This window comes from Vanessa atalanta, chromosome 20 (genome assembly GCF_905147765.1).
Source record: "Vanessa atalanta chromosome 20, ilVanAtal1.2, whole genome shotgun sequence".
Lineage (NCBI taxonomy): Eukaryota > Metazoa > Arthropoda > Insecta > Lepidoptera > Nymphalidae > Vanessa > Vanessa atalanta.
In genome coordinates this window covers 5741084-5761969 of record NC_061890.1, presented here as the reverse complement: position 1 = coordinate 5761969, position 20886 = coordinate 5741084, and the positions used below count along the sequence as shown (strand labels likewise).

Sequence of the window (20886 nt, the reverse complement as noted above, 5' to 3'; positions counted from 1 at the left end):
TTCATCTAAATCGGTTTAGCGGTTTACTTCCACATTTATAATATTAGTACTCTACATATTATTATAGCATCTGAAGTTTTTATTACAAATCAAATCAAAGCAAAATATACTTAATTCAAGTAGATTTTTATAAGCACCTTTGAATCGTCATTTAACAAACTGTATTAAGTGAAGCTAACACCGGTTCGGAATGTAGATTCTACCGAGAAGAACCGGCAAGAAACTCAGTAGTTACACTTTTTCAACATCTAAAAATACAGTAATGTTAGTTAAATACAATTATACATGTATATATTACATCCTGCCTGGAAGTCAACAAGCATTAACTCCACGCTTTTTTTTAACATCTATATAATCTTGTATCGAATAATATGCCTTCTTTACCAATGTATTTTTACAAATGATTTGAATTTATGAAACGACAATGTTAAAAATGTCTACGGAATTTTATTATATAAACGGATACCTTGCCCCAAGAATGATTTATTGACTTTGCGGAGTCGGAAACTTGGCGTTATAAGCTTATCCTTACTTCTTGTGCACATACAATGAATATCACTGATTTTATCAAAGTGATACTTTGATTTACAAATTATATTATGAATATTTAGTATCATTATATTGTCAGTCGTAGATCCCGCGTCACGTAGCAATATTATCAACTTCCGAATCCTCAGTCTCGTTAGGTTATATAAGTTTTTAATATTGTTACCTCTTAAGACTTTTTGTAGTGTGAAGGCGTTATATATTCGATAATGTCATTGATATCCTAAGAAAATCTCCGACTCGAGTAAAAGTAACGCGTGATCGCGAAACGCAAAAGATGCAAATATGTCGTGTAATTATGTAATTATTCTTCCGTCATTCGATTTAAACATTTATTCGTACATCACAAGGAGAAATTATAGTACGTATTCCGTGATGAAATTAGTAACTGTTTATTACGATTTTTCTTTATAAATCATTTTACCGATAAACTAGAATGCGATATGCATAAGTAACTTCTCATAGTATTTCATTTGTTCCTGCTTGTTAGTTGGAATGATATCTCCACAGACAGACACACGCGTACGCTCACAAACACTTACACACACCGCTGCGCACGTACCGCTGCGTCGCTATATTTGTTATGGTTTTTAAAGTTTTTAATCTATACTAATATTATAATTGCGAAAGTAACTGTCTCTCTATCCGTCTGTTACTCTTCCACAGCCAAACCACCAAACCGATTTTGATGATATTTGGTATGAAACAAATTTGAACTTCAGGGAAGTACATAGGCTCCTTTTTATGTACAACACTTTACGGCCAACCCCTAAAACGAGAGCGAAACCGCGGGCGACACCTACTTACTATATATAATAATAGTCTCGTTAAAAATGTCAAAAATGATATATATATAAGAAATCTTAACACATATATCATTAAAAGATTATAATTGAAGCTCAATTATAATCTTTTAAAAAGACGATCATAGTTGCTTGTAAGAACTTATTTTTATAATTGAACATGAAATAAACAAATGTGCTTGTAACAATAACGAATCTTATCTGCTCTCCGCTTTGACTCAGTAATTTTAAGATTGATTACGTAAATAATAATTACGAAATGAGTATACTCATCGTGCGATGCGTTGAGAAATTTTATAATGCCCTCCAATTTTCCTTGTTAGGTTTTAATATTCATTTGAAAGTACGCGGAAGTAGGGAGGGCTACGTGTAAGAGTGACTTATGCGGTGTTATGGTCATTATTAATTAACTTTTATTTAATAATGTCTTTAGATTTATTTATTTCTATATTGCAATTAATAAATGAAAAACTTAGCTTAGCTATGTATCGTAAATATTTGTAGCGCTATTCTGTAGAAACTCATCTCGTATTTCATCCCTGAAATTAAAAATAAAAAGATTTTCGTTGATAATGAATGTTTGTTGGTATCTCATCCCACTTTTTAATATTTCACGAATGTGTTTAGCGGTAAGTTTTCAGAAAAAAAGGTACATTTTGGAAAAAAATTGCGATATAATTTTTTATATTATTTGACAACATATTGACAATCGACAAGCTAAATAATCCTTTGATTTCATTCACCGGGGACTTGAGGACTAATACGAAAACACTTAACACCTTCCTTCCTCCCCACATGCAGACGTAGCCGCGGGCAGAAACTAATTTATATTGCTGTGTTCTTTAGTTATGTTTAAACGTTATGTGAGCCAGTATAGTTACATTAATATTTCTCATAGAATCTACGAGTTAAGGTTTACTATAGAGTAGCTCAGTAGTCTATCCGTCTTTCTTATACGATTATTCAATTTTTTTTATGGCATTAGTTGGCGGACGAGCGTATGGGCCACCTGATGGTAAGTGGTCACCACCGCCCATAGACAAAGACGCTGTAAGAAATATTAACCATTCCTTACATCACCTATGCGCCACCAACCTCGGGAATTACACTGGCTTACTCACCCTTCTAGCCGGAACACAACAATACAGAGTACTGTTATTTGGCGGTAGAATATCTGATGAGCGGGTGGTACCTACCTAGACGGGCTTGCACAAAGCCCTACCACCAAGTGAAACCCACCAAGACAATATAAATTATAATCCGACAGACTTAAAAATAAAATTGTTCCACAATTTCAATCGTTATCTCGAAGTTTCTGTAATCTCAGTGTTATAAATCTCAAATTTATTTGATTAAATATTTTGTTTTCTCACGCGTTCACTTCTAATTAATTTGATTTAAATTACATTGTTACGATGAAAGCTGAATTAAATATATCTTTCGATTTACGTGAAATATGTTCTGTGTGATGATTAAGATGAGTCTTCACAGTGGAAGAAACTAAAGAATTCTACTGATATTGTTTAATTGTACATAAATGTATTTAAAGAGGTATGTATCAAAAGCGGTTTTATTGATAAGATAGATTTTGTATACGTATTATTAAGAATGACTTAACTAAAATATAAAAAAAGAACTATTAAGGTACATGCGTTATATTTTTGTTATCGGAATTTTTCAAAATATAACTTTACTGGTGATCTGTAATCTATAAGAAGAGAAACCTTTTATTTCACTTCTTAATAAAATAGACTATTAGATAAACTTTTCTAGAAGAATAGAGACTTAAATACTTTCTTGCTTTTCTAATTAAACTAGCTGGATCGCCCCACTTTGTACAGGTAAGAATTCATACATAGATACTTTTGAAGTTGAAATTCCCAAAATTTATTAGTGAGCATATACTAAATTTCAATTCAATCGGAGCATTTGTTTTGGAGATCTCGTGATGAGTGCATTTCGCTTATTTATTTTCTGGAAATTCTAATTTTCCGATCTTTTTTCCCAAAAGAATGAATGAAAGCGGTAAACTCGTCCTCAAGGTGTGCATGAGCAAGGGAAATATGGATTCATTGTTTAAGTATTAAATCAGATATATTCAAAAATGTTATTGTCTTTTCTTATTCGAACCATTCGAGACTATTTACCCAATCAAAATCAAAATATACTTTATTCAAGTGGGCTTTTACAAGCACTTTGAAATCGTCATTTAACAAACTATTTAAAGTAAAGCTACCACCGGTTCAGGATGTAGATTCTACCGATAAGAACCGGCAAGAAACTTGTACTTACGAGTACCTAAGAGTTACATAAGAGTTACTTATATTCCATTTTCTCAGCGTAGATAACTAATGCTTTTGAATATGACCTAATGCTGAAGCGAAATGGTTTAGTTTCAAATAACAAAGAAACCGATTTCATAATATAAATAGTCTAAGTATGTCATTACTTATGTAAATAATATACCTTTATATATTTTTTCATCATTCCTTACATACATAAAGATGAACTCTCAGTATATTAATCTTGTAACTCTTAGTACGCAACCGTAACATTATTCGGTGATCTAATTATTATTTAATTACATGGTTGCATTGTCTTGTGATATAACACCAGTTCCAAAACTTGATGTACAATGTAATGTGTATAAAAAATAGCGTTAAAGTTTTAACCGAATGATTTTAATTATATATTTTTTGAAGCCACAGAACAGTAGGTCACGTGATCTATAAGAAGGTATATGTTGAAACAAAACCATGTTCAGATATTAATTAGAACAAGATATAATTTATTATATATTCTTAGTGTAGTTTTTTTTATATTTTAATTATTAAAGTTTATTAATATTATATTCTGTTACTTTCATTTTGCAAGTCAATATTATTTAAACGTTTTAAGGTTGACTGATAGAGACTTCAGTAATAAACATTACTGAAGTGAAGGTAATTCTATTGTACTTCAACATACGAACAAATGAAATATGATTATTTTGAGGTTGGCCTTATATATTTATTACGTTAATTATACTTTATATAACATCAATATGACCGTTATAGCAATATAAGTCAATAACAACATCATAAAGTTCCCATTTTGATATATACATAAAAAATATATATATATGTATATATTTTTTAGGTATGTTCGGGCACAACTCCGCCAAAATATTTTTTTATTCTAATAAGTTTTTACGATCACATTTTAATTTCGTAAAGATCTGGTTATGGTTTTTGGAGACAGACAATGGAACTCTTCAATAAATGCCAAAATAAGCGGGTTTTCTGTTATATTATTGCTATATGCTACTGAAATCAGATTTTTTGTGTCCTCTAATTGAATAAACTAGCTTACCTGTCAAGAATTTGTTAATATGTTACATAGAAAACATCGAATTTAAATTACTATTTACTATTTATTACTATTACTATAATTATGCATAATGTTGATAGATGATTTATTGATTGCTTAGAATGTAAAGATTTTTTTTAAGCTAATTGATCGTCTTAAAATTATTATACCAGTAAATGATCCGTCTAGTTAATGTCAATCAAAATTAAAGTATACTTCGTTGAAGTTGACTCTAACAAGCACCGTTGAAGACATTTATTATTGAATTATATTTGAAGCTACCACCGGTTCGGAATGTAACTAACAGTATTGTAATGGCAGTTTTACTTTTAATGTAGTTGTAAAAAATGACGATTCAAAAGTGCTCGTAAACACCTCATTGAATAAATTATATTTTGAATTTTATAAAGAGGTATTTGTTTGTTAGTATGTAATCGCTCGGAACTTATGATCTAATTCCGAAAATGTTAATATTATTCCTGAGTACTATAGGGTAAGAAATATATTTATATCATATCATTTTCTTGATCAATTAATTGCAGCCATGCGAAGCCGGGCGGCGCTAGTGTATTATATAAATAACTTCCAAGACTTTAAAATTATTAGTTCATATATAATTATCATATTATATGAAAGGGTATTCATGTATTGTATTGAGCCTATTGTGATTTTGTAGGTTGACGTAGAGTCACGTGTCTAGTTCAATAGCTACGGTACTACATGCTAACATTTAAGTATGTATGTAATAGCCGTATATCAATATTATTAAAAAAAAATAGCGTATAGTTTTATGTTATACATTTATACTAGGAATAGGCTGGACAAATTATATTTCTTAAAAATGCTAATCTCAGAAACATCTAACTCGATATGATTAATTCGTTTTGCGATCTTTGAATTAAAACTTCTTGCGTATCGTTCTGATTTGACACAGAGAAAAACGAGAGATATATATAATTTAATTATTAAGTTTCTTCTACCGTGTGTCAATTGCACATATAATTATATGATCTTAATCAAACGCGGGTGAAACCGCAGGATATAGCTTGTATTAATAAAAGGGAAATGGAGAATTAAGAGAGAGATTTGTCATAAACTGCGATATCGTTAACTAATAATAATACTGTATACTCGTCATATATTCTAACGTCGCACCGCAATACTTAGTTTTATTGTGTTCCGGTTTGAACTAGATGTACAAGGAATTCAATATCTTAGTTGCCAAGGTTGGTGGTCCATTGGTAATATATCTTACAGTACTAAGTTCTATGCCTAGTGGTGATCAATTAACAAAAGATAAGACACATGAAAAAAAAAAACAAACACAAAAATATATTAAATCTATCAGTATGCGAGATTAATGTTCATAATTTTCTTTCTGTAATTGTTTCTATGGATAATAAACAAATAAATAAAATCAAAATAAAATAAATAGCCTTTTTTTCAGTATAGATTTACTGTTTAGAAACAGTGTGCATGCATTATTTATTTTTCCTTTAAAAACAAAAGGTTAGTAGTACAAGTATTTAAATTTAATCAATATTTTGATAATAACGCGACGTAAGATTTAGCGAGATGCAATTATTTTTTTAAGCGTGTCAAAGTGAGATGAATGGTAAAGATTAACGGGTAAATCTAAAATGTACTTCTGCGTACAATGTTTATTTACCATCGAAAGTGAAACGCATTATGTGAAGTCGCACTATAAATGTTGTACACTTATGTAATGCTTTTATGTTATGTACACAATATTACATATCTTTGACAAACACTTCTGTAAATATTATCATACATATAATAATATTTGAATTATTAATAAATTAAGTAAATGTTATAATCACATAAGTTTTAATTGTTTATATTAATTCATAATTCTGAATGATAATTTTTTTTCTTAAATCTTCTTAAAGACGTATGTTTACGACTAATTCACACTGGACAGACCGAAGATCATATGAGTTATCTGATAAGTGTTCATAGGTACCTTTTCTGTCAAAATTATAAATCAATTCTGTTACCGAAAATGACCTTACTTCTTAACTGACTTTATTTAGGGTCAGCTCTCCTTGGTTTAAACCTCTAAGATGCTGTCGTGGGTCCTCTATATCTCCAACTATGCGCTATGCAGATGCTCTGTTATATGTAGTTTTCAATAACGTCGCGGGCATCGCCTGCCTTCATCGCGGTATTTTGGCGTCTATAATCGTGAAAGGTACACACGATATAATCCTTATCTCATCACGGCCCAAATCATCGCATTTGACACTCAATAATATCCATGGAGAAGTATGTGATGTGCTCATTGCGAATTTCAATATCCTAGTATTTTGATGGCATTTGTGGGCAGTTTTTGTACGTGAAATATTTTATATGTCCAGAATTATATTACTTTTTCCTATTAAATTAATAATAATATAACTCTTTGCTATATATTTTATTCCATAGCCATTCGTTTCCCTTAATTCCATGCGCACGGCTATTAGAATGTTGCATTAAAAAAATACTTGGCAGACTTTGAAGTTCGACTGCCTGATGTTAAATCTCTTGCAGTTCTAGTAGACTTAGTAGCTTGTTGGTTAGTTATTTACTAACATAAGCGTGGAAGATGCGATACAATATTTGATAGTATTGTTAAAAACAAAAATGTTTTCGTCTACTCTAGTCTCTAGTCGAGATGAAGTGGCTTTATTATAATTCTCTTCATGATACTCGACATATTATTTATTATTTTAAGTATCGTTGTAGTATGTTTGAAATAAAGTCTTATGTCGTGTTTTCCTTTAAAAAGTAATCATAATATGAGTAAGTAAAAACAGGTAATAGTTTTGAAAAAAACAGAATAAATTCGGAGACAGTATAATGACAAACTAAACACATCATAAGATGACTAAATATTTATTATGCGTTGTATTAAATTTATCCTTCAAGTATTTCAAATTAGAATATTCAATTATTTATTCATATAATAATATTCATTAGTTCTATCTCAATCTGCATGTCGTATTATCGACATAGTATTTATGATGGCAAAAATAAATTCACATGATTACGAAATACCGAACTCTTACTTGCTTTCTGACAACTAATATTGATTTACGTTAACTTATGTATTTTGTACAAATATAGGAAAAGCTTAGACCGACGCAGCTATGGTTAAATTACAAATTATATACAGTATTTTTTGATGTAATAAAAAAACTGTAAAGAAGTCTTAGACCGTATGCTTATTTCTCGACAGTGGTAATAATTTACAATCATATATACCTATAAGGGCTATAAGCGTTTGTAAGGTTATCTTATTAAAACTATCTTTCCATTTGATTCAATATTATATGTGTAACTTAATGTTATACCTTAAATATCAAAGCTACTATAAACACCAGTTGGAGCACAGAACATACGAGTATTATTAAGGATTATTAAGGTTTTTTTGCTGTTATATTTGAACGGACTAATCTCATGAACTACTTGTACAGTTTACATAATCCTTTTCGCCTTTTCGATAGTCTGTTTATTGAGATTATTACTTTACGCTTCAATCCTGAATATAAAGCGATTCGTCAACCGATAAACTAATAATTATAATTTTACAAATATATGAACTAATCATTTATATGAAACAGATATGTACAATTGTAAAAACTGGCTGTTGTAGCCGGGCGGGTATTTATATTACAGGGAAAAAGGGGGAAAGTCAACGGAATAAAAAAATGAATAGCTTAACCATAACCCTCATAACCATCTACGGATGTTTCCGCGTCGATTGATCATAGTCTTATGGCGATACGTCCAGTAGTTTTCACGTGATGGACGTACAAAGAAAAACAAGTCATTATAACTATATATATAAAACGCGGATGAAACTTATACGCGCTGTATAAATCTATTAAATCAATCTTGTATCTTAAATTATGTAGATTAATATAAAAATCGTCCGTAAAAATATGAATTAATTTAGTTTTTTTCAATCAATCAATGATGAAATTTAACTTTAGAAAAGTAATAATTTCTGAATGCGGTAGCATTACATTAATTTAGATTATTTAGAAGCTTATAATAATGATTCAAAATTCAAAAGTGATTGTAAGAGTGGTTGAATGAAGTATATTTTGATTTAATTATGCATATCGTAATAATATTTTCATTGTATAACTGACACTAATCGTTTGAGGTTTAGAATGTAAACAAAATATTCATAAATTCGTATGTATGTTCATGCAGTGATCTAATGACGAATTTCGAAAATCATTTCATTTGGAAATAAAATTAATATTAATTTCTCGAATAATCATAAGCAATAGATCATAATTTAATAAATTATAAAGTTACCGGTTTAACCGTAGTGTTAGTAAAAGCAAGTGTGTTCTGTGATATACTTTTTTAGAAATTCAAATAAATTAAAGAACAATCTCTATTATTCATTTTTTATATATGACAGAGTATTTTATTATAAAGATAAAACGTCTTAATTACGCCTGAATATCTCACTGTGTAGAGAGAAATGTAACGCGGATAATCCACGTCAATTATCGTTTCAGCGTCATTTATAATTTAATCAACTTTCAAAATGTTAATGAAACAATTGTTGTTAAATAAAATAAAAAATACGGACTTACCTATATTAAATAACAGCAGGGTGTGTAAAGATTATCCAAAAATGTTTTTTTTTTTTTTCAAATATAGAACCACATGTTTTCTACGTTCGAAAACGAGAGTGCCGCGAGGTACCGGCGCGCGCGCCTCTCCGTCACTGCGCGTGCGACGCTATGACTCGTAGCTCCTACTCTTTCGATGACTTCTCATATGATTGTTCGCTCCATTTGAATGCATATAGTGCATTGTTTAAGCCGTTAATATAACATATAGACCTCAGATATATTTTTTAATAACATTTATGGGCTAGTTAACGTCTAATATATTAAATCCACTAATAAGTCACTTAGTCACAATGTTTTATTTAAGTTTTGAATGTACATATATGTTTTTTAAATGGACAGGCAGACTAGCAGATGACTCACGTGTTGTTAAGTCGAGACCATCCCTTACATCGCCAATGCGCTAACAACTTTGGGAACTAAAATGTTATGTCCCTTGTACCGGAACACAAAAATACTAACTATTGCTGTTTGGCGGTACAATTTGTGATGAGCGGGTGGTACTTAATCAACGGACGGCGGACTTGCTCAAAGCTTTATCACTGAAGAAATAAATTGACACCAAAGTGAAAATACACTTTGGTGTCAATTTATTATTAAATAGATTCCCTATATATACCGCAATGTATTACAGTTATGTATAGATAATTTTATTATATTTTTTATTACTTATATAATTAAATATTACCGTTTACAATTTTGTTGCAAATGTTGCATCACTTTATTCGAATTTGTATGTATTTAAAAATGTTATACATACTCATTAATCGGAGAAAGTTTTAGAACATTATCACGATATAAAATTAGATACATAAATTATTATTAGCCAATAAATCCATAAGCGTTAATCAATATTATATTGGTATTTATAGAATTCAACACAAAATCCTTAATTGTATCCTGCTTTTCTAAGTAGATTCTTTACTTTTTAGGGTTCCGTAATAAAAATATCATCTATTATACTATAACACCTATCAGAACGTGTAAATCGATTACTGAACCCTCGTCATATATTTGTCTTCCAAACCGTAATCTGGTTTAAACTTTGCATAGAATGCAATGACAGTTATTATGGATAATTCTAATTATCAAATAAATCCTAAAGGTGTTTGCCCACTATACCGTTTCATATTATGACCTGATACGTTATCGGATACTATAGTTACCAGAACATATAAACAGCGTATCATGTACATCATAAACGGATGCTACGGTCATTCAAACTGTTATGTACGGGTGTGATACGCATCACACGTTCTACCGCCAAAAAGCAACACTCACCCTTGTAAGCGAGTGAGTGAGTAACTATACAGGTACAAAGGACATAACATCTTTGTTCCCAAGATTAGTGACGCAATGATTGTGGTTATTATTGGATTTGCCATTTGCAAGCCTGGTTGCCTATTTCAAATAAAGAATACCTATTTTTATTTAATTATTGGTGAAACTATCTATATCGATTCTCTGAAAATAAATTGATTTTTTTACGATTATTTGTCTGTACGCTTGATACTCTATATTATATTTAACTGATACTTGTCATAGTTTATGATGTGATATGGCGGCTATTGAAGTACAGATATATTATTATAAGTCCATTTGAATATTCAAATGGGCATGAATATCATAATTATATAGTCAATAGACTTTATTTAAAGCGGGTGAAACTCCGAAGTGTAGCTACTTATACAGTAATAAGACATAGGCAACATATCCTACCATCCAATTATTTGTCAAGGCTTGACAAGTGTCTGGTAGACGAAAGAAGCTACGTCAAAGGGATCACGACATCCTCAGACTCACTTTTGTGCGGGCCTTCGCGAGCGGTTGTCGTTAGATATGGTCCTTTTTATTTTATCATTAAATTATACTAGTTTCGTGATTAGTAATCTGACTAATTAAACGATGTATAGGATTAGAAATAGTGTTAAAGTTTAAGTAGTTGAGTGTAGTCTGTTTTTTTTAAATTATTTAATTCTGTTTTTTTTTTTTTTTAAATATTAATTATAACGCCTGGATTTAGGCTCGGGTTCCATCAGGACTGAACACTAATTATGTATAACAGCATTGTAAATCTGTTACTTTGAAAAGAGCAACTATGCGAGTTTCTGGCCGTTTCTTCTCGCTGGAGGTAGCTTTCCGAAACGATGGTAGTGTTTAAATATTGACGATTCACAAAACGCTTTATTGGGATGTTTAATTGAATAAAATTGATTTTATTTTATTTGTTAATATACTAAAACCTATAAACCGCTGTATCTGCTGGTATAAGTTTTATGTACATTGGTAGATCGATATAGTAGATCTTCCAGTTAGGCATTAAAAAATACGTCTTATAATTGATTAGTATGCATATAACTTCAGCTTAAAGGAAATAAATTACATAGTTTCGTTCGAATAAACGAACAATCTCGAAGATGCCACTTATCATAAACCAATAACAGTGAAGGGGTTTCCTTTTAACATTGATCAGCTATTACAAAGTTTCCTAGACGCGAGTATGAGCGCTGACAGCAGACACACAAAATTAGCTGTAACGCAAATAGGGTATTCTACTATGTTTGAAAAAGTACTTAAATATGTTGGTTTTCTTAATAAAAAACCACCAAAAAATATATTTCGGCGAAATAAATTCCCGAATACCTTTTTATTCCCGCAAAAACGTTGTTAGTAATTTTGGTGACGTAATATTGGTAAAACCAACAGTTGTATAATTTGTACGACCGGCACTCATTGAACGTTAACAGATATAAAAATTTGGTGTGTTTTGGGGGAATAATGAATTACAATCGCTGTCGTTGGTGTATATTGTATAAATACTAGTATTAAAACTCGAGAAAGTGCCAGATGACGGAAATGTCAGTTTTTGCTTATATGACGTCAAACCACGGCGTCTCGTGTTTTAGGTCTTGTGATATACGAACTAAAAATTACGACTTTTAATTTTAATATCATAAAACAGTAATGTGCTTTTATGACTCAAAATCAGAATATTTAAGTACATTTCTACATATATTTTATCAAATTTCATAATTTCTTTTTCACAACCGAAAGTATCTATGGTTAAATAATAATTATTTTGTTTGTATTACATATCGTGGTCATCGTTCTTCCGATTGGCTGAAACTTTGTACAGTAGTTCTTTGTACTATCAATGTACACAATGTAGCGGTATAAGTATTGAGAAGTCTGGAAAGAATATAAATTTTTATAGATAAGATTTTTGTGTTTTTAATTTTTTTATTATTGTTATATTTAAATCTCCACAGGCATGTTGTGCGTGTGCCTTTGTTCTATGTATCTTTGATTTGTAAATAATAAAATTATATATGCGAAAGTATCTCTGTCTGTTTGTCTGTTGCTCTTTCACGGCCAAACCAGTGAATCGAATTTGATGTAATTTAGTATGAAGCAAGCTTGAAGATTTTTATACCTAACACCTGACGACCAACGCCTAAAATGCAAGCAAAGCCGCGGGCGACAACTAGTACACAATATATAACAGCTGTAAAGAACCGTCTTGTTATTTTCGTACCTAGTAGCTTTCGAAGAGTGAAATGTCGTACACGGTCTAGTGGTTTTTAAGGTTTATGTTTTAAACAAGAACAAACAATTAACATTATATTTAATATTAAGTTGAGAAAAGGGAATTGTTTCAAACAAACACAACCCAGGAGTTATGGGTCAGGGAATACTATTCGATATATTCCCCTGGGAAACCATTCTGTAATACAAGCATGTTATGTTTTATCTCAGAGCCTTTACCTTGCCCAGCAGTGGGACATAAGTGAACTGTTAATTAATTTCAAGCACATGTGCACATGGTCCTTTAAAATAAATATAATAAAGGCACGATCCTTAGTTGTTAGTGCGACGTTTTGTGGGCAGTTTTGCCATAAGTGCTATGACTGACGAGTTCAGTGTTACTGCTAATGACTTTATGTGGATATAAATTTAAACTTATTAACAACTACATATATCAATTTTATCACGAGATCAATGTGTACTCTTTACCTGTGACGGAATGGAAGTCTAATGTCGATATAAATCCAACGTAACTGCCACTACTGTTTGGAGTTTATTTCTCTACGCTGCTCTAATGATGGTAGGTTATATATAGCAGATTATTATCAACATGAATTACAATGTATTTCTACACTGTCGAACACTTGGCAAATTATCAACACAAAGCAAGCACATGAAAATACAGAGTACCCGGATTTGAACTCGCAAATATGAGATTTCTTGGCTTAAAGGGCTTTAAAACTTGGCCATCTCGGCTCAAAGCAGCTTTTTGTTTCAGCCGCCACGGCATACGAGTCGGTCCTACCCTCGAGCCACGCCGAATGATGCTTAACATCATATAGACTAAATATGCCGAGTTTTCCACGATTCATTTACTCGCAAAGACCCCCCATCAACATTTTCAGCAGAAAGGTTTTCTTTTAAAATATAATCTTTTATTTTTTTATTTTACAGTATTTACTTTTGTCTTAATCGTTTCACTCACCCAGATACATCTTGTGAGCACGTGCATGTCACTCGTACTAATAGGCGCCAAAAGTTTGATGTGGAGAGATACGCCTTCGTGAATAAATAGATCTATAACTGACTGTAATTAGTCGAGTAATAAGAACGGTGCTTATAAACTGTCTTAGCGTAAGTCTACACTGATCTTAGAGCTTCATACAACTTCCTGCAGTCGTAACAGGAGTAAAATAGAAAGTACAGTAATTTACTTGGAAGTGATCTTGATCAGTAGGAACATAAAATTGATTTTATCTCGTATATAAAGAATTTGCGTGTACGTCTACAACTGCTTGTAAAGTATATACATTGATATCAAATTATGTTCGTGCTAGATTTGCGATATCGGTTTTTATGGTGTTTAATTCAAGTCGTATATTTCTTTGGCGTTGTTTGATTTTATCATGTGGGTTTTTTTTAAAGGTCGGCTTTGACAAAGTTCGATGGACTAACTCGATAATGAATGCATTGTAAGGTTGATTTCATCTGATTTATGTAACGTTAATGTTGAGAAATTAGACAATTTTATACGATCTTATGAAACGAAATATCTTAGTATCTATAAATGAAGTTTCAGAACTGAGCAAATACGATAATACGTCGTAATTAGTTTTATATAAAGGACGAAGGTTAAAAATTATATTTGGTAAATTTGTTGGAACATTTCTCCATATCAAAATCATGTCTAAACGTGTCTTTTTCTATCTTTCTTCATTAGTAAAAATGGCAGTACAATATTATGGCGAGGCTAATTTCATTATAAGGGGGAGCCGTGATTCACTTAGTAACCTTTTATTTGATATTATAAATATTTTTTTGTAACAGGTAGCTAAGAATATTAAATACATATAACTGTTTTCTTTTTTATATTAACAAGAACCTTCTAATTTTTTTTTAGGATCGTAGGCTGTTAAACTTATGAGCATGATCCATCTTATTTTGCCATAAAGCTGTGGCATCAACAATCGTAGCTTCGTTGGTGGAGTCATTTTGTTTACAATCTCTGAACTCGTTATCCTCTGAGTTGCTTTCCTTTTCAACCATCCATGAATTAGTAAAATGTAGCGGTAATTTTACGCCTGCTAAATTTAATAACATTAGCATCGAGTCTCTAGGTACGAAAGAATCAGCATCGATTCGTTTTTTGGATTATGCCGATAGCGTTTACAATATATATTTATAGGCAATTCCGATCGAAGTAGGAATAAAGATTTAGGAACAAACCTTAGACTTTAGATTTAGGTACGTATTTCATGCGATTTGCTAATTACTCAGTTATATTGTGCACTACTAAGAGTTTATGATTAATATATCTTTATTTATAATACAACACTATTACACTTAACTACTTATATCCTCTTTAATTTTACTTCGAAAATTCTGATAACAGTTTCGTCGACGTTCAAAACGCAATTATTTTCGCAAATCCAAAGTGAATATCATAGATTAATGAAGCTAAAATACCAATAATATCGCGTTATTTTTTATTGCTATAAATTATTGTTTATTTGGCTTCTCCCCTTTATGGTTGGAATAGTTCTATTCATATACATTAATACGTGATTTAATTGTTTCTATTTCTTAATGAGAATTATGATATTCAAAATAATCCATTCCTTAAATGGGAACCAAAAAATCTATTGTTTTTGTAAAAATAAATAAATACAAATAAGTATTTAATTTCGATCACTGGGAGCCCGATACAAACTATCGGCGATGAATAGTATGTAATATTCATTCGTTAAATATTATTTACATAATATGATACTTTTAAGCTAACTAAATTAAGCTTTTTAAGGTATCGTGCGCCTGGAATTATCTTTCATTTTTTATTTCAATTGTATACTATGTAAAAGTACACATACACGTGTGATCCATTTATTGTAATGTATTTTTTTTCTTTTTCAGGTACACAAGTCGTTCAACTAATATATTGCGAGTAAGTTTCGAGGCAGAGAACGTTTTGTCTACTAGTTAAGTTTTCGGCCATCACTCACTCGGTAAGTCAGTTCTACGTCATATAATTCGTACTGGCTATTTGGATCGTCATAAAAATGTACGTTTGTCATGGTCAGGCGCAGATCTGCAAAGTGAAAGTCGTTCGAGTTTTCTGCATCTAGCAGAGATTGCCTTGGACGCCGTCATCACGCATTATGCTTATGAATTGGTTTAGATAAATTAGAGCCTTCGGACGTGAAACGTGTAGTACCGCATTAACGTTACGCGGTAAATTATAAACCACTTTGTGATCGACTTGTCGATTAATGTCAATTGCATTGTATCGCCCAGTTTGCTGTGCTATAGTTAATAGAGGGGCGTTAACCCAGCTGTGGGAAAACCACACGGTATTACTAAAACTATTGCTGTAAAAGCTGTAAAAATATATTCGAATTATTTATTAATTCTACAGATTTATGGTTTTTTTTTACGTTAATATATTTGCGGCTCTACATATTTAGGTTCAGGGATTTAATCAATTTTAACAAATTGCAAATAAATCGTTTTGATTTAAACATATTGGATAAATTATTATATAATATTCAAAACTCTTTAACGTTCAACACTGATTCTGTCCAGCAAAAGGAGTTAAGCTTAATCGTAACATTTTGGATGTAAAAATATGGACAGGTTTGAGGGATAAAATTTATTATATGGCTTTAGGGGAACAGTGGTATTAAAGGGTAGTAAGTGGTGGGGAGAGTGCACAGAACGAAAGAGTAAACCTCCCCCTTAAAATAGAAAGGAATTAATAGTTCTTCTCTACATATAAGGTTATAATTATTAGGCAAAACAAAAGGTCAGGATTACTACGAATTCACGTTGACAGCCCGTATAACGTTGAACTATTGTGGTATTATTGCTACTTATTTTCACTTTTTTGCTATCAAGGTTACCGTCGGATACCGTTAGAGACATAATTTTAAATAACAAGTAGGTTAGAGCTAAGGAGAATGTTATTTATTAATTTAAAGTAAATTGTTCAAATTATGTAAAAACTTTCTAGAAATTGCTCTCATTGAAAGCGAGTCTTTTTCAAAGGTCGTCGTCATCTGTCCAACTGCTAGGCGAACGCTGCACCCGTTTAACGTATGTTGAGATGTATTCACTCTGCACCAGTATAGGATGGTGATGTCGACACATGCGATGTTCTTCGCGATGTTTTTATAAGTATTTTTTTTATCAATTTATATTATTATTAATACTAATTTACAAATCTGACTAAGATGTTAAAAAAAAAAGTTTTTTGCATGTGTGTGTTTGCATGCGTGCGTGTGATGTTTGTGAATATTTCATTCGCCTCGCATATCTCCAGAATAAGTAACGGTGTCGACACCAAAACAATTTCAGCGAACACGTAATAAAAATGGCATAATGATCAATTAAGTTTTTATTGAATGCGATTTAGTTGTTTTTATTTTAATACAAAAACTGCATAAGACGTTGATGTATATGATTATCTTTAATGGGTAGGAATACTGAAGTTCAGTACCAACTTACCTATAAATCAGATTGAAGACAGTAGTTGAGTAGGAGCCTGTTAATGTCCCATTGCTAGGCAAAGGCCTCTTCTCCCTTTTGAGGTGAAAATTGAGAGTTAGTGGATACACGTGGTAGATTCTCATCCACCGCGTGCAGGTTTCCTCACGATGTTTTTCTTTACCGTTAGCTCGAAATAGATATAAGAATACTAATTAGGCGCATGCAGAAGTCAGTGGTGCTCACCTCGGGTTTGATCTTGCAACCATCGGTTATAGAACTAGATCGAACCTAGACCAGTTTATAGTATTTTTATAAGACACATACAGAAATAAAATTTCAAAAACCTTTTGTAAAAAATATGATACTTCGTCTGAAAGCCTCTACACAGGTGACAGTAAAGCTGTTTTATGAGGATCGGAATTGTGATGAAAAGAGACATCATGCTAGCATGGCCGCATGGCACATGGGATGACCATGTGCCTGGTCATAATTTGTGCAATAGATATTTTTTAATTTGTACGTGTCGTTTATTCATTGTCTTTATTGTATCGCCTAGTTTGTAGGATTTTGTGGAAGCCCATCTGAGTAGATACCACTCATCATAAATTCTACCACCAAACTGTTTTGTTCCAGTTTGAAGGTCGATTGAGTCAGTGTTATCATAATATATTATAGTTGTCATAATATATTTTAGTTTTCTAAGAGTGATCGTTGCATTATCGATCTGAGGGATGGAAAATATGTCTTACAATACTAATGTCTGTAATATATTGACAATGGTGATCTCTTATCATCAGATGGCCCATTTGCCAATCCACCTATAAAATTGAAATAAAAAAGTAGCATAATTTTCAATAGGAAATTCATTTTTGTGGTCTATGTACGAAACTTTGTTACAAAATTTTCGTATGTGTTAATAGTTTCCTGTGCGTTCGTTTTGTAAGCAACCGAAACCAGAAATATGAATACTTAAGCGATATTTCATCGTTCTTATGATGTTTGAGTTATTTGTTTTGTAAGAGGTGGTTAGTTGACTTCTAGTTATAGTTGCAGGTTCAGCTGTGGTTTAATAATGTTCTTGGTTGACCTAGTTTGATCTAACCAGTTTCTGTGACCAACTTTGTTTTGGTTTATTTTTATATCGCTCTGTTGTGGAAGAGAATCGTACTGTACGTATATAATAATATTTACGAATGCATAGCAAGGTAAGAAATGATTTTTTTTTTAAATCTAGTTCCACCATCCACTATCGCCCATAGACATTAGGTCAATAAGAATTATTTTAAACATTTCATACATCGCGAATACACAACCACCTTAGGAGCTAAGATATTATGTCCATTGTGTTTGTAGGTACGTACTGGCTCACTCACCTTTCAAACTGGAACACGACAGTACTAAGTATTACTGTTTGGCGGAAAACTTATCTAAGTTGCAATGAATTTTTATATGTTTAATATGTGTTTATAATTTAACTCGTATCGACGGTGATGATACACATTGTAAGGAAACCAAGCAAGTGTCGAATGAAAATCTGCAACCCGCATTTGAGTAACGTGGTGGAGTAACTTCGAACCTTCTTAAAAAGGAGTTGTGGTCTTAGGCTAACAGTACTTTTATGGTAAGGTTTCTCCTATGGGTTCGAAGTATTGTGTCATTGCTTTTAAGTATTCAATTGTACAATTGTTGTAAAAAATCTCCCTATGACATTTGGGTTTAAATTATTGACATTAAAGTAATTACATGTGGTTTCCAATTCCCTACTTACCTTATTCTCATGATAGACGTTTCCGACAGTGACCCCTTGGGTCGCTTGTGATTGACTTGCAGCTTGACTTGCAAATTCTATTGTTATACGAGTATAGTTACTGTTACATGATAGTTTAAATGCTTTGGGCAATTTACGTTCGTTTCTTCTTGTTATATAATAATGGTCATTGTTAATTGTTTATATTACTACATAATATCAGACGGCTCAGCGGTTAGAATACTTTGATCTTTATTAATCAACCTTGGGGTGCTTGGTGAGATTTTGTGTTAATTTACTGAAGTTTTTAAAATTTCTTTCTCGTTGACGTTGATCTAATCTAAGTAAGAATAGGCTACTTGCATATATCGGGATATTCAATGATTTGAACAGAGAATTATAAATTAAATATCGATATAAAATATGTTCAAGCTCTTATAAGCACTTTCGAATTCTCGTGTCAGGATTAAATTGGAACGTAGAGCTATCTAAACTGTATTTTACCGCCAAATGGCAATACTTAGTAGTGTTATTTTCTGGTTTGACACGTTAGTGTGTAACTAGGACAAGGGACGTAACATTTTAGTTCCTAAGGTTGAATTTGCATTGATGATGTAAGGGGTGGTTAATATCTCTTACAGTATCGCTTTCATTGACTTTAGAATCTACTTTACACTTACTATTATTACGTGCCATATCAATCTGCCTTCTTAAAATTAAACTTAGGTTCGCAGTGCACCAAGAGACAATTAAAAAATACACCAGATGCTGACGCTTTTTTGACTGATCATGGTGTGTCTTTTGTTGCACAGTACGTGTAATGCATAACATGTATTCCGAGTTGCTATATTTGTTAAATCGAATACATGTCTCTTATTTTTTAAATTTATAGCACATAAAACTGCTTCAAATGTATGTATGTATTGATACATTTTTTTAAACACGTTTTGGTCTGATAGTTAGTTTTTCTTACAAGGATGTCATTATTATGCAATAGATTAAATAATAATTTGTCATACATTTAGTTTTTAGAGATTATAGAGTCGTTTCGTTTGTTGCGACGTTGTGTTATTTTTTTCCGGTTGTTATATAAGACGGCTTTTTACTGAAGGTAAACACAATAATAATACATATTAGAGAAATAAGAACACGACTAGTATATTAAAATTACTTATATTTTTTTTAAAAATTACCCTAACTAACTATTTACACACAGATAAAATTACCGAAGTAATACCCATTTTCTTCCCTTAAAGTGATTTGTGCTAAAATAAAAACTAGGTGAGTTTTTTAGCCGGTTCTTCTCAGGTATCTTACCTGATTTTTTCTTTTTAACCGGTAGTTGACTTTTGGCAATCAATAAGTAAGTGTAATGCTTCTACTCGGATACTAAAGTTTCTATACAGTTGTTTGATCAAAAACCATCTTACAAAGGATAAGCACAATCTCATATTACAAAACAAACGGTAGATGGAGCGCGCGGAATATTATAGTGAAGCAACAAAAACTAATACATAACTACAAGTAGATACTCATCGTTTTGTTACGGTTTGAGGTATTATTCGCTTTTGATTTTTCACTTTAATGTTCCCCTCGATCCATTGTCCTTTTGTCTTATAATCTGAGAGCACAGTCGTATTGTGTGATTAGTGTAACATAATAGCTAAAATGATTTAAGTGTATTGAAATAATTCTCATTATACCTTAATTCAAGTTTTTATCTGCGTTTTAGATCTTTCTAGAATGTAATATTACGTCTATGTATAAGTTGGGTTTTGTA

At 31.5% G+C, this 20886-nt stretch overlaps 2 protein-coding genes across 2 annotated transcripts in view; one reads left to right on the top strand and one right to left on the bottom strand.

Moving 5' to 3' along the window:
• LOC125071748 overlaps window positions 1–9378 on the bottom strand; it is a 30986-nt gene extending 21608 nt beyond the window's left edge. The window contains exon 1 of the mRNA XM_047682108.1: window positions 9314–9378. The gene's annotated coding sequence lies outside the window, so the exon portion shown is untranslated. The remainder of the gene's footprint in view (window positions 1–9313) is intronic.
• LOC125071746 (flotillin-2) overlaps window positions 1–20886 on the top strand; it is a 251237-nt gene that overhangs the window by 141934 nt on the left and 88417 nt on the right. The window lies entirely within an intron of this gene.